The sequence below is a fragment of the Mirounga leonina genome, unplaced genomic scaffold (assembly GCF_011800145.1).
Source record: "Mirounga leonina isolate KUSES-001 unplaced genomic scaffold, KU_Mleo_1.0 Mir_204, whole genome shotgun sequence".
NCBI classification, from domain to species: domain Eukaryota; kingdom Metazoa; phylum Chordata; class Mammalia; order Carnivora; family Phocidae; genus Mirounga; species Mirounga leonina.
Window position 1 is genome coordinate 2,479,457 of NW_023270513.1, and position 14,020 is coordinate 2,493,476.

Consider the following 14,020-nt stretch of genomic DNA (forward strand, 5'->3'; position numbering starts at 1 on the left):
ACTGTGAATTTATTTGACGTTGGTCCCAAACATCTGAAGAAACAAAGGTAAATATTCTCTGGGGGAAGTAACCTTCATCCTAGGCTTCAAAATATTTCCAAAAATGATTTTTCAAGAATCAGGAGTAATAAACATAAAAAAAAATCAAGCATACTAAGAAGCAATACACCATAAATGAGAATCAGCAGAAACAACAAATTGCAGAAACAGATTCTCAAAACGTAGATGCCAGAATTATAAAAAACTATCTATAAAACACCTGTTTTCAAAGTTTAAAGAAATAAAAGATCCTCAAAAATATATATAAGTAGGTTGATATACAATAGTACATATTGATATGGTATAGTGGTTATTTGCAGCTGATCTCAATTCTGATTATTGCCCAAGGCATATCAGTTGTTACACATCTTGAATATCAGAGAAGTTTGTAGGAAACAAACTATAAAATATGACCTTGATGATCTGAAAAAGTACTTGAAATGAAAAATACAATAACCCAAATGGAAACATGGTAGATAGGTTCAATAGCAGATGAGAAACATGAGAAGGGAAAATTAGTGAACTGAAAGAGAAGGCAAAATAAATTAGGCAAAGTGCAGTTCAGATATTACAAACATGGACAGTTAAATAAAGATTCTATTATCTTTAAGACGACAAATGAAAGAATTGAAACACTAAGTAATTTCCACATTGATAGAAGGGGGTAACCAGAAATTTTAAAAAACAGAGGATACTCCTTTCAACAAACTGTGTTGAAACAAATGGACATCCATGTGCAAAAAAAATGAATCTGAACACAGACCATAAACCTTCCACAAAATTAACACAAAATGGATCATCAACTTAAATATAAAACTCCCAGCTATAGAACTCTTAGAAAGTAACAAAGGAGAAAACTGAAGTGACCTTTGGTTTGCTAATGACTTTTTATTTTTTATTTATCTTTTAAAGTTTTTATTAGTTAACATACAGTGTAATATTAGGTTCACATGTATAATACAGTGATTCAACACTTCCATACAATACCCAGTGCTCATCATGACAAATACGCTCCTTAATCCCCATCATCTATTTAACCCATCCCCCCTACCCACCTCCCCTCTGGTAACCCTCAGTTTGTTCTCTGTAGTTAAGAGTCTGTTTCTTGGTTTGCCTCTCTCTTATTTCCCTGGAAATTTGTTTTCTGTCTTAAATTTCACATATGAGTGAAATCATATGGTATTTGTCTTTCTCTGACTGAATTATTTTGTTTAGCCTAATACTCTCTAGCTCCATCCATGTCATTGCAAATGGCAAGATTTCATTCTTTTTGATAGCTGAGCAATACTCCATTGCATATATAAATATGCATATATATACACCATAACTTCTTTATCCATTCATCAGTCGATGGACATTTGGGCTCTTTCTATAATTTGGTTATTGTAGATAATGCTGCTATAGACATTAGACATTGGTGTGAAGCCATGCAGCCCTGGACTTTTGTTTGTTGGGAGATTTTTGATTATTGATCCAATTTCTTTGCTATTTATGAGTCTATTCAAGTGTTCTGTTTCTTCCTGTTTCAGTTTTGGTAATTTATATGTTTCTTGAAATTTATCTATTTCCTTTAGGTTGGTGATGACTTTTAAAAAACACAACACCAAAAGCACAATCCATGAAAGAAAAAATTGGGAGTTGGACATTATTAAAATTAGAAATGTCTGCTATGTGAAAGATATTGTTAGAGAATGAAAACATAAGCCGCACAGTGAGAGAAAACATTTGTAAAACACGTATCTGATAAAAAATTGATGTACAAAATATACAAAGAATTCAACAATAAGACAAGAAGCTACTCAATTATAAATTGAGGAAAAGACTTGAACAGATACCTCACTAAAGAAGACATACAGATGGCAAATAAGCATATAAAAAGATGCTCAACATTATATTTCATCAAGAGAACGCAAATTAAAATAATACCACTATACAACTATTAAAATGGCTAAAATCTAAAACACTGACAAAACCAAATACTTGTGAGAATGTGGAGAAATAGGAATTCTCATTCATTGCTAGTAAGAAAAATAATAGTAGAGCCATTCTGAAAGACAGTTTCGTAGTTTCTTATAAAACTAAACATACTCTCACAATATGATCTAGCAATTGTCCTTCTTAGTATTTTACCCAAATGAGCTGCAAGCTAATGTCCACACAAAATCCTGCACATTACTTATTATAGAAACTTTACTCATAATTGTGAAAACTTGGAAGTAACCAAAATATCTTTCAATAGGTTATAAAAATATAATAAAATTCAGAATACCCTAATTTTGTAATGATAGTGTGTAAATCACTTTTATCTCTACTATAAAAGTTAAAAACAATAATATTAAAAATAACTATAGCTATAAAAATTTGTTAACAGATGTACAACATAAAAAGATATAAAGTGTGACATGAATAGCATAAATGTGAGGAGAGGAGAAGTGTAGAGTTTCTCTATGCGTTTGAACATAAGTTGTTAACAGCTTAAAATAGACGGTTATATCTAAAAGATGCTTTATGTAAACCACATGGTAACCACAAAGAAAAAACCCATAGTACATACATAAAAGATAAATAAAAAGGAATTAAAGCATACCACTATAAGAATAAATTTTTAAAAAGACAGCAAGAGAGGAAAAAAGAACAAAGGAATTAGAAACTAAGAAAACGAGTAACAAAATGGGAATAGTAGGTCCTTACCTATCAAAATTACTTTAAATATAAATGGAATAAATTCTCCAAAGACACAGAGGGACTAAATGATTTTTAATAAAAATATTCCAACAGTATTATACCTGCTAGAGACTAACTTAGCTATAAGGATACACATAAACTGGAAGGGACTGAAAAAGATATTACATGCAAATGGTAAGGAAAAGAGAGCAGGAGTGGCTATAATTATATCAGATAAAATAGACTTTAGTCAAAATTGGTCACAAAAGGCAAAGAAGGTCACTATATAGTGATAAAGGGGTCAACGCATTAAGAGGATATAACAATTATAAATATATATACACTGAACATTAGAGCAACTAAATATTTAAAACTAATACTAACCGAAAAGATGCTCAACATCACTGATCATCAGGGAAATGCACATGAAAACCACAATGAGATGCCACTTCACACCTGTCAGAATGGTTAATTCAAATACACAAGAAATAACAAGTTTTGACAAAGATGTGGAGAAAAAGGAATCCTCATACAATGTTTGAGGGAATGCAAATTGGTAGAGCCACAGTGGAAATCACTACAGAGCTTCCTCAAATTATAATTAGAATTACCATATGATCCAGTATTTCCATCACTGGGTATTTACCCCCCCAAAAGGAAAAACACTAATTTGAAAATGTTACACTCCTATGTCTACTGCAGCATTGTTTGCGGCGTTACTGCAGCATTATTTACAATGGCCAAGATATGGAAGCAATCCAAGTGTTCATTGATAGATGGATGAAGCAGATGTGGTATATACTTTATGGAAATTACTCAGCCATAAAAAAGAATGAACTCTTGCCATTTGCAATAACATGGATGGACCTAGAGGGTCTAGAGGATATAATGTTAAGTGAAATAACTCAGAGAAAGACAAACACCATATGGTTTCACTCATATGTGTAATTTAACACACAAAACAAACAACAAAGAAGGACACAGACATAAAGAGACTTGTAAATACAAAGAGCAAACTGGTGGTTGCCAGAGGAAAGGTGGGTAGGGTGGTTAAGAGTACACTTATCTTGATGAGCATGGAGATATGTATAAAACTGTACACCTAAAACTAATATGACACAGTATGTTAATTATACTTGAATTTAACAATACATAAATAAATAAAGCAAATGTTAACAAACTGAAGGGAGTAAGAGGCAGCAATTATAAACAGTAGGGGACTTCAACACCCCACTTTCAACAATGCATAGATCATCCGGACAGAAAATTAGTAAACAAATAGTAGACCTGCAAAACACTAGAGACCAAATGGACCTTATAAGCATATATAGAATATTCTATCCAACAGCACAAGAATACATATTTCTTTGAAGCACACATGTAACATTCTCCAGGACAGACCATATGTTGGACCCGAAAGCAAGCCTTAACAAATTTAAGAAGACTGAAAAAATATCTTCCAAACACAATGGATAAAAAACTAGAAATAAACGACAGGAGGAAAAACGAAAAACTCACAAATGCATGGAGGCTGAAAAACACATTCCTGAACAACTAATGGGTCAAAGAAGAAAGCAAAAGGGAAATCCAAAAGTATTTTGCAACAAAAGAAAATGGAAACACAGCATATCCAAAACTTACGGGATGCATCAAAAACAATCTTTTCTTTTTAGAAAATTTTTTTAAAAGATTTTATTTATTTATTTATTTGAGAGAGAGAGAAACGGCATGAGAGGGGAGAGGGTCAGAGGGAGAAACAGACTCCCTCCTGAGCAGGGAGCCCAATGTGGGGCTTGATCCCGGGACTTCGGGATCATGACCTGAGCCAAAGGCAGTCGCTTAACCAACTGAGCCACCCAGGCACCCTTGCATCAAAAACAATCTTAAGCAGAAAGTTTATAGTGATAAACACCTACATTAAAAAAAGATCTCAAATAATCTAATACAACTCAAGGAATTAGAAAAAGAAGAAAAAAGTAAGCCCAGGATTAGCAGAAGGTAAATAATAAAGAGCAGAGCAAAAATAAATGAAAATAACAAGTAAGATTTAATAAACATGCATTTGAACTTAAGTGACCATCAATTTGATATAGACTGGTATACATGTAGGATGTTATATATGAACCCAGTAGTAACCACAAATCAAAACCCTAAAACAGATACACAAAAAATAAAGAAAAAGGAATCCAAGCATAACATTAAACAAAGTCATTAAAGCAAAGAGAAAAAAAAAAAAGCAAGAGAAAAAGAACTGAGAGGAACAACAAAAAAAAAAAACAGCCAGAAAAAAATAACAAAATGGCAATATATACAATTACTTTAAATGGAAATGGACTAAATGCTCCAATCAAAAGACATAAGGTGACTGAATGGATAAAAAAATACAGACCCACCTTTTTCTGCCTATAAGAACTCAACAAAGACTGAAAGTGAAGGGATGAAAAAAGATATTCCATGCAAATGAAAGTGAAAATAAAAGCTGGTGTAGTAATACTTATATCAGATAAAATAGACTTTAAAACAAAGAACTGTAGCAGGAGACAAAGAAGGGCACTACATAGTAATAAAGGGATCAATCCAACACGGGAATGTAACAATTGTAAATATAAATACAACAACGTAGGAGTACCTAAATACATAAAGCAAATGTTAACAGATACAGAGGGAGACATTGACAGTTTTACAAAATAGTAGGGGACTTTAAGACAACATTTACATCAATCAATAGATCATCCAGACAAAAAAATTAGTAAGAAAACAGTGGTTTTCGATTTAAAAAATTTTTTTTTCATTACACAGAGAGAGAGTACAAGCAGGGGGAGTGGCAGGCAGAGGGAAAGGGAGAAGCAGGCTCCCCGCTCAGCAGGGAGCCCGATGTAGGGCTTGATCCCAGGACCCTGGGATCAGGGCCTGAGCCGAAGGCAGACGCTTAACCGTTTGAGCCACCCAGAAAACAGTGGCTTTAAATGACACATTAGACCAGAAGGACCTAACAAATATATACAGAAGATTCCATCCAAAACCAGCAAAATACACATTCTTCCCAGGTGCTATGGAACTTTCTCCAGGATAGATTGCATGTTAGCACAATAAAAAAAGTCTTAATAAATTTAAGAAGATTGAAATCATGTGAAGCATTTTTTCAAACCACAACAATATGAAACTAGAACTCGATTAAGATAAAATCCAGAAGAAAAAAAAAAAACCATGTAAAAGCTAAATGACATGATACTAAAAAACAAATGGCTCAACCAAGAAATCAAATAGGAAATTAAAAAATACATGGAGACAAAAATGAAAACAGAAGGGTACAAACTCTGGAATGCAGCAAAATAAGTTCTCAGATGGAAGTTTATAGCAATACAGGCCTCAAGAAACAAGAAAAATCTCAAATGAACATACTTAAAAGAGCTAAAAAAGAAAAAACAAGCTCAAAGCTAGTAGAAGGAAATAGTGACGATTAAAGCAGAAATAAACAAAATAGAGTCTTAAAAAAAATACAAAAAATCAATGAAACCAAGATCTCGTTCTTTGAACAGATAAACAAAAATGATGAACCTTTAGCCAGACTTCCAAGAAAAAAAGAGAGAGAACTAAAATAAAATCAGAAATGAGGGAGGAAAAATAACAACTGAAACCACAGAAATATAAAGGACTATAAGGAAATGTTATGAAAAATTACATGCCAACAAATTGGACAACCTAGAATAAATGGATAAATTTCAAGAAACATAAATTACAAAAACTGAAACAGGACGAAATAGAAAACCTGAACAGACTCAAAACTAGCAAAGACATTGATTCAGTAATCAAAAATCTCACAACAAACGAAAGTCCAGGGCCAGATGGTTTCACAGGCGAACTTTATTAAACATTTAAAGAAGAGTTAATACTTATTCTTCTCAAACTATTCCAAAAAATAGAAAAGGAAGGAAAACTTCCAAATTTATTCTATGAGGCCAGTATTACCCTGATACCGAAACCAGATAAAGACTCCAATGAAAAAGAAAAACTGAGGTCAATATCCCTGATGAACATGGGTGTAGAAATTCTCAATAAAATACTAACAAACTGAATCCAATCGTACACTGAAAGAATCATTCACCACAATCAAGTGGGATTTATTCCTGGGCTGCAATGGGGGTTCAGTATTCACAAATCAATCAATGTGATACACCACATTAATAAAAGAAAGGATCCTCTCAATAGATACAGAAAAAGCATTTGACAAAATACAACACCCATTCACGATAAAAACCCTCAACAAAGTAGGGTTAGAGGGAACATACCTCAACATTAAAAAGGCCATATATGAAAAACCCACAATTAATATCATCCTCAATGGGGAAAAACTGAGAGCTTTTCCTCTATAGTCAGGAACAGGACAGGGCTGTCCACTCTCACCACTGTTATTTAACATAGTCCTGGAAGTCCTAGCCTCAGCAATCAGACAACACAAAGAAATAAAAGGCATCCAAATCAGCAAGGAAGAAGTCAAACTTTCACTATTTGCAGATGACATGATATTCTATATAGAAAACCCGAAAGACTCTACCAAAAAGCTGCTAGAACTGATACACAAGTTCAGTAAAGTCACAGGATACAAAATCAACGTACAGAAATCAGCTGCATTCTATACACTAACAATGAGACTGAAGAAAGAGAAATTACAGAATTGATCCCATTTACAATTACACCAAAAACCATAAGATATCCAGGAATAAACTTAACCAAAGAGGTAAAAGACCTGTACTTTGAAAACTATAAAACCCTGATGAAAGAAATTGATGACACAAAGAAATGGGAAAACATTCCATGCTCACAGATTGGAAGAACAAATACTGTTCAAATGTCTATGCTACCCAAAGCAACCTACACATTTAATGCAATCCCTATCAAAATACCACCAGCATTTTTCCCGGAGCTAGAACAAACAATCCTAAAATTTATATGGAAACCCTAAAGACCCAGATAGCCAAAGCAACCCCGAAAAAGAAGATCAAAGCTGGAGGCATCACAATTCTGGACTTCAAGTTATATTACAAAGCTGTAGTGATCAGGACAGTATGGTACTGGCACAAAAACAGGCACTTAGATCAATGGAACAGAATAGAACCCAGAAATGGACCCACAACTGTATGGTCAACTATTCTTTGATAAATCATGAAAGCATATCCAATGGGAAAAAGATAATCTCTTCAACAAATGGTATTGGGAAAACTGGACAGCAACATGCAGAAGAATGAAACTGGACCACTTTCTTACACCATACACAAAAATAAATTCAAAATGGATGAAAGACCTTAATCTGAGACCTGAAACCATCAAAATCCTAGAGGAGAACACAGGCAATAACCTCTTTGACATCAGCTGTAGCATATTCTTTCTAGATATGTCCCTGGAGGCAAGGGAAACAAAAGCAAAAATAACCTACTGTTATTTATAACCATCAAAATAAAAAGCTTCTGCAGAGTGAACAAAACAATCAACAAAACTAAAAGGCAACCTACGGAACAGGAGAAGATATTTGCAAATGACATATCCAATAAAGGGTTAGTATCCAAAATATATACGGAAGTTATAAAACTCAACACCCCAAAACCAAATAATCCAAGCAAAAAAATGGGCGGAAGTCATAAGCAGACATTTCTCCAAAGAAGACATACAGATGGGGGCGCCTGGATGGTTCTGTCAGTTAAGCAACCAACTCTCGGGTTTCAGCTCAGGTCATGATATCAGGGTCATGAGATTGAGCCCTGCGTGGGTCTGCTTAAGATTCTCTCTCTCCCTCTCCCTCTGCCCCCCACCTCGTGTGTGTGTGCTCTCTCTCGAAAAAAAAAAAAGAAAACAAATGAGCAAAGGGAAAATAAAGAGGGGTAGGTAAACCAAGAAACAACTCTTTTTTTGTTTTTTTTTTAAAGATTTTATTTATTTGACACAGAGAGACATAGCAAGAGAGGGAACACAAGCAGGGGGAGTGGGAGAGGGAGAAGCAGGCTTCCCACCAAGCATGGAGCCCGATGCGGGGCTCGATCCTAGGATCCTGGGATCATGACCTGAGCCGAAGGCAGACGCTTAACGACTGAGCCACCCAGGTGCCCCGAAACAACTCTTTTTTATAAGATTTTATTTATTTATTTGACAGAGAGAGAGAGAGCAAGAGAGGGAATACAAGCAGGGGGAGTAGGAGAGGGAGAAGCAGGCCTCTTGCTGAGCAGGGAGCCCAATGCAGGGCTTGGGATCATGACCTGAGCTGAAGGCAGACACTAAACGACTGAGCCACCCAGGCACCCTGGCAAACCAAGAAACAACTCTTAACTATAGAGAGCAAACCGAGGATTACCAGAGGGGAGGTAGGTGGGGATAGGTGATGGCAATTAAGGAGTGCACTTGTGATAAGCACTGGGTGTAGTATGGAAGTGCTGAATCACTATAGTGTGCACATGAAACTAATATTACACTGTATGTTAACTAACTGGAATTTAAATAAAAACTTAAAAAAAGAGAACAATCCCATTTATAATTGCACCAAAAAGAATAGAATACCTAGGAATAAATTTAACCAAGGAGGTGAAAGATCTATGCTCTAAAATCTATAAGACGCTGATGAAAGAAATCAAAGAAGACAAATGGAAATATATACCACACTCATGGATCGGAAGAATTAATTTCATTAAAATGTGCATACTACCCAAAGTAATCTACAAATTCAATGCCAACCATCATTAAAATACCAATAGCATTTTTCACAGAACTAGAACCAATTATCTTGTATGGAATTTTGTATGGAATCATAAAAGATCCCAAATAGCCAAAGCAATCTTAAGAATGAAGATCAAAGATGGAGGTATCATAATCCTAGATTTGAAGAGACACCACAAAGCTATAGTAATCAAAACAGTATGGTACTGGAACAAACACAGAAATAGATCAACAGAACAATATAACACCCAGAAAGAAACCCACATCTGTATGTTCAATTAATCTATGACAAAGAAGGCAAGAATATACAACGGGGAGAAACAGTCTCTTCAATAAATGATGCTGTGAAACTGGATAGCTACATGCAAAAGAATGAAACTGGACTACTTTCTTACACTATATTCAAAAAATAAAAAATGGATCAAAGACCTAAATGTGAGACCTGAAATCATTAAACTCCTAAAAGTAAACATAGGTAGTAATCTCTTGGACATCAGCCTCAGCAACATATTTATGGATGTGTCTGGCCAAGCAAGGGAAACAAAAACAAAAATAAACTATTGGGATGACACCAAAATAAAAAGCTTTTGCACAGCAAAGGAAACCATCAACAAAACAAACAGGCAACCTACTGAATATAAAGATATTTGCCAATGATATATCAAATAAAGGGCCGGTAAAAATATATAAAGAATTTATACAACTCAATAACAAAGAAACAAACAATTCAATTTTTATTTTTTATATATTTTTTAAGATTTTATTTATTTGTTTGACAGAGAGAGAGAGCACAAGCAGGGGGAGCAGCAGAGGGAGAGGGAGAAGCAGGGTCTCTGCTGAGCAGGGAGCCCGATGTGGGGCTCGATCCCAAGACCCTGGGATCATAACCTGAGCTGAAGGCAGAGGCTTAACCAACTGAGCCACCCAGTCGCTCCCAAACAATCCAATTTTTAAATATGGGCAGAAAACCTAAATAGACAATTTTCCAAAGAACACATGCAAATGGCCAAAAGACACATGAAAAGATAACTCAACATCACTAATTGTCAGGGAAATGAAGATCAAAACCACAATGAGATATCACCCCACATCTGTTACAGTGACTACTATTAAAAAGACATGAAATAACAAGTTTTGGCAAGGATGTGGAGAAAAGGAAACCCTCATGCACTGTTGCTGGAAATGTTAACTGGTACAGCCACTGTGGAAAACAGTATGGAGTTTCATCAAAGAAATTAAAAATAGTAATATCATATGATCAGGTAATTCCACTGCTGGATATTTACCTAAATAAAACAAAAACACTAATTCGAAAAGTTATAAGCACCCTTATGTTTACTGCAGCATTATTTACAATAGCCAAGGTATGGAAGCAACCCAAGTGTCCACTGAGAGATGAATGGATAAAGTGGTACACACACACACACACACACACACACACACACACACACACAGTGGAATACTACTCAGCCATAAAAAATGTGATCTTGCCATCTGCAACAACATGAATGGACAGAGATGGTATTATGCTAAGTGAAGTAAGTCAGAGAAAGACAAATACCATATGATTTCACTTATGTGTGAAATATATAAAACAAACAAAATGACTCTTAAATACCGAGAAGAAACTGGTGGTTGCCAAAGGGGAGGTAGCTGCGGGGATGCACAAAATAGATAAATTAAATTAAGAGGTACAAACTTCCAGTTATAAAATAAATAAGTCATGGTGATAAAAAGTACAGCATAGGAAATATGGTCAATAATACTGTAATAATGTTGTATGGTGACAGATGGTGTCTACACTTATCATGGTGAGTATCGAATAATTATAGAACTGTTGAATCAATATGTTGTACATCTGAAACTAATATAACATTGTATGTTAATTATACTTCAATTTAAAAAGGTCAAAACTATAACTGACCATTTCAAAATGAGATAAAAGATATTAAGAAATTGATACAAGATATAAAAGAATGGCATAAATCAGAATTAGAAAAAATCAAAAATGAGGTACTAGATCTCTGAAAAAAATTAGAAATAAACCATTTCAGAAATTAAGACTAAAAAAGAAATAGGAGAGTAAATAAACACAGCCAATAATGCCAAAAGAACACAGGAAACGTTTTAAAAGTTAAAAGGAAGGAAAATTTTAAAGTTAAAAAGAATTGAAAATCATATATATTTTCCAGAATAAAAGATAAAGAGTTTTTTGAAAAGAAGACAACCAAAGTGACCAATGCAATCCCTATGAAAATCTCAATGCCATTTGTTTTGTTTTGTACAGAAATTTAAAAAAATCCCATCCTAAAATTCATATGTAATTTCAAGGGACCTGAGTCGCCAAAAAATATCTTGGAAGAAAAGAACAAACTTGGAGGACTCACCCTTCCTAATTTCAAAACGTAGTACAAAGCCACAGTAATCAAAACAGTGTGATACTTGCATAAGGACAGACATATAGACCAATGAATTAGAATATAAAGCCCAGAAATAACCCCTCACATATATGTTCAAATGATTTTTGACTAGGGTGCCAAGACCATTCAATGGAAGAAGGACAGTCTTTTCAACAAATGATGTTGGGAAAATAGGATATCCACATGTAGAAAAATGAAGTCAGATCCGTACCTTACCCCACATATAAAAAGTAATTCAAAATGGCTCAAAGACCTACATGGAAAAGCTACAATTTTAAGTCTTAGAAGAAAACTTAAGGGGAAATCATGACAGTGGATTTGGTGGTGATTTCTTGGATATGACACCAAAAGCACACGCACCAAAATAAAAAATAGATATTTGGACTTCCATCAAAATTACAAAATGTTTGTGCTTCAAAGGACACTATCAAGAAAGGGAAAAGATAATCCACAGAATGGGAGAAAATATTTGCAAATCATATATTGATAGTAGGTTAATATCCAGAATATTAAAGGGTTCCTACAACTCAACAACTAAAATATAAACAACCCAATTTAAAAAATGGGCAAAAAGACTTGGAATTTCTCCAAAGAAGATACACAAATGGCCAATAAACACATGAAAAGATGCTCAACATCAGTGCTCATTAGGGAAATGCAAATCAAAAATACAAGAAACCACTTCATACCCGTTAGGATGGGTATTATCAAAAAACGAGAAAATAACAACTACTGGTCAGGATGTGGAGAAATTGGGACACTTGTGCTTTCTGGTGGGACTGTAAAATGACACAGCCATCATGTAAAACAGTGGCTGTTCCTCAAATGTTAAACATAGAATTACCATAGAATCCCACAATTCTAATAATAATAATAATAATCCCACAATTCTCCTCCTAGGTATATATACAAAAGAATTAAATACAGGGACTCCGATACTTGTATACCTAGTTGATAGCAATTTTATTCACAAAAGCTAAAAGATGGAAGCAACCCAAGGGTCCATCCACAGATAAATGGATAAACAAAAAGTGGTAATATGCATATAGTGGAATATTACTGAGTCTTAAAAAGTTAGGGAATTCTGATATATGCTACAACATGGATGAACCTTGAGGACATTATGCTATGTGGTATAAGCTAGTCAGAAATGAGCAAGTACTGTATGATTTCACTTATATGAGGTATCTAAAGTAGTCAAAGCCATAGAAACAGAACATTGAATTCTGGTTGCCAAGGGCTGGGGGTTGAGGGGAGCAAAGAATTATTGTTTAATGGGCACAGAGTGTCAGTTTTACATGATAAAAAGAGTTCTGGAGATGGATACTGAATATTGTGTATGTATTAATGCCATAGAACTATACATAAAAACAGTTAAGGGGTACCTGGGTGGCTCAGTCGGTTAAGCATCTGCCTTCAGCTCAGGTCATGATCCCAGGGTCCTAGGATCGAGTCCTGAGTCAGGCTCCCTGCTCAGCGGGGAGTCTGCATCTCCCTCTCCCTTTCCCTCCGCCTCTGCCCCTGTCCGTGCTCTCTTCTCTTGCTCACTCTCTCTCACATAAATGAATAAAATCTTTAAAAATAAAAGGCTAAGATGATATATTTTACCATAATTTTTAAAAATCGATTGTATTTCTATATGCTAACAATGAACTATTGGAAATTGAAATTAATAAAGTAACACCATATACAATATCATCAAAAACATGAATTCTCTGGGATAAAGTTAACAAAATATGTGCAAGATTTTATGCTGGAAACTGTAAGATATTGATGAGGGAAATTAAACAAGACCTAAATAGAATGCTATGTTGTGTTAATGAATTTGAATACAATTGTTAAGATATTAACTGTTTCTTAAATTGACCTAAAGATTCAATGCAATGCCAATAAAAATCCCACCAAACATTTTTGTAGTAATTGACAAACTGATTTTACAATTTATGTGAAAATACAAAGGACTTAAAGTAGCCAAAAGATTCTAAAAAAGAACAAAGTTGAGGACTTACTAGCTTGATTTTAAGACTTACTATAATACTACAGCAATTAAGACAGTGAGGAATGAGGATAGATATAAAGAATCAACAGGACAGGTGCCTGGGTGGCTCAGTCGTTAAGCATCTGCCTTCGGCTCAGGTCATGATCCCAGGGTCCTGGGATCAAGCCCCGCATCGGGCTCCCTGCTCAGCGGGGAG

At 34.6% G+C, this 14,020-nt stretch overlaps 1 protein-coding gene across 1 annotated transcript in view; it reads right to left on the bottom strand.

Annotated features, from left to right (window-relative positions):
• The window catches only part of TEX11 (testis expressed 11), a 313,311-nt gene that overhangs the window by 111,290 nt on the left and 188,001 nt on the right, over positions 1-14,020 (bottom strand). The gene's annotated exons all lie outside the window — the stretch shown is intronic.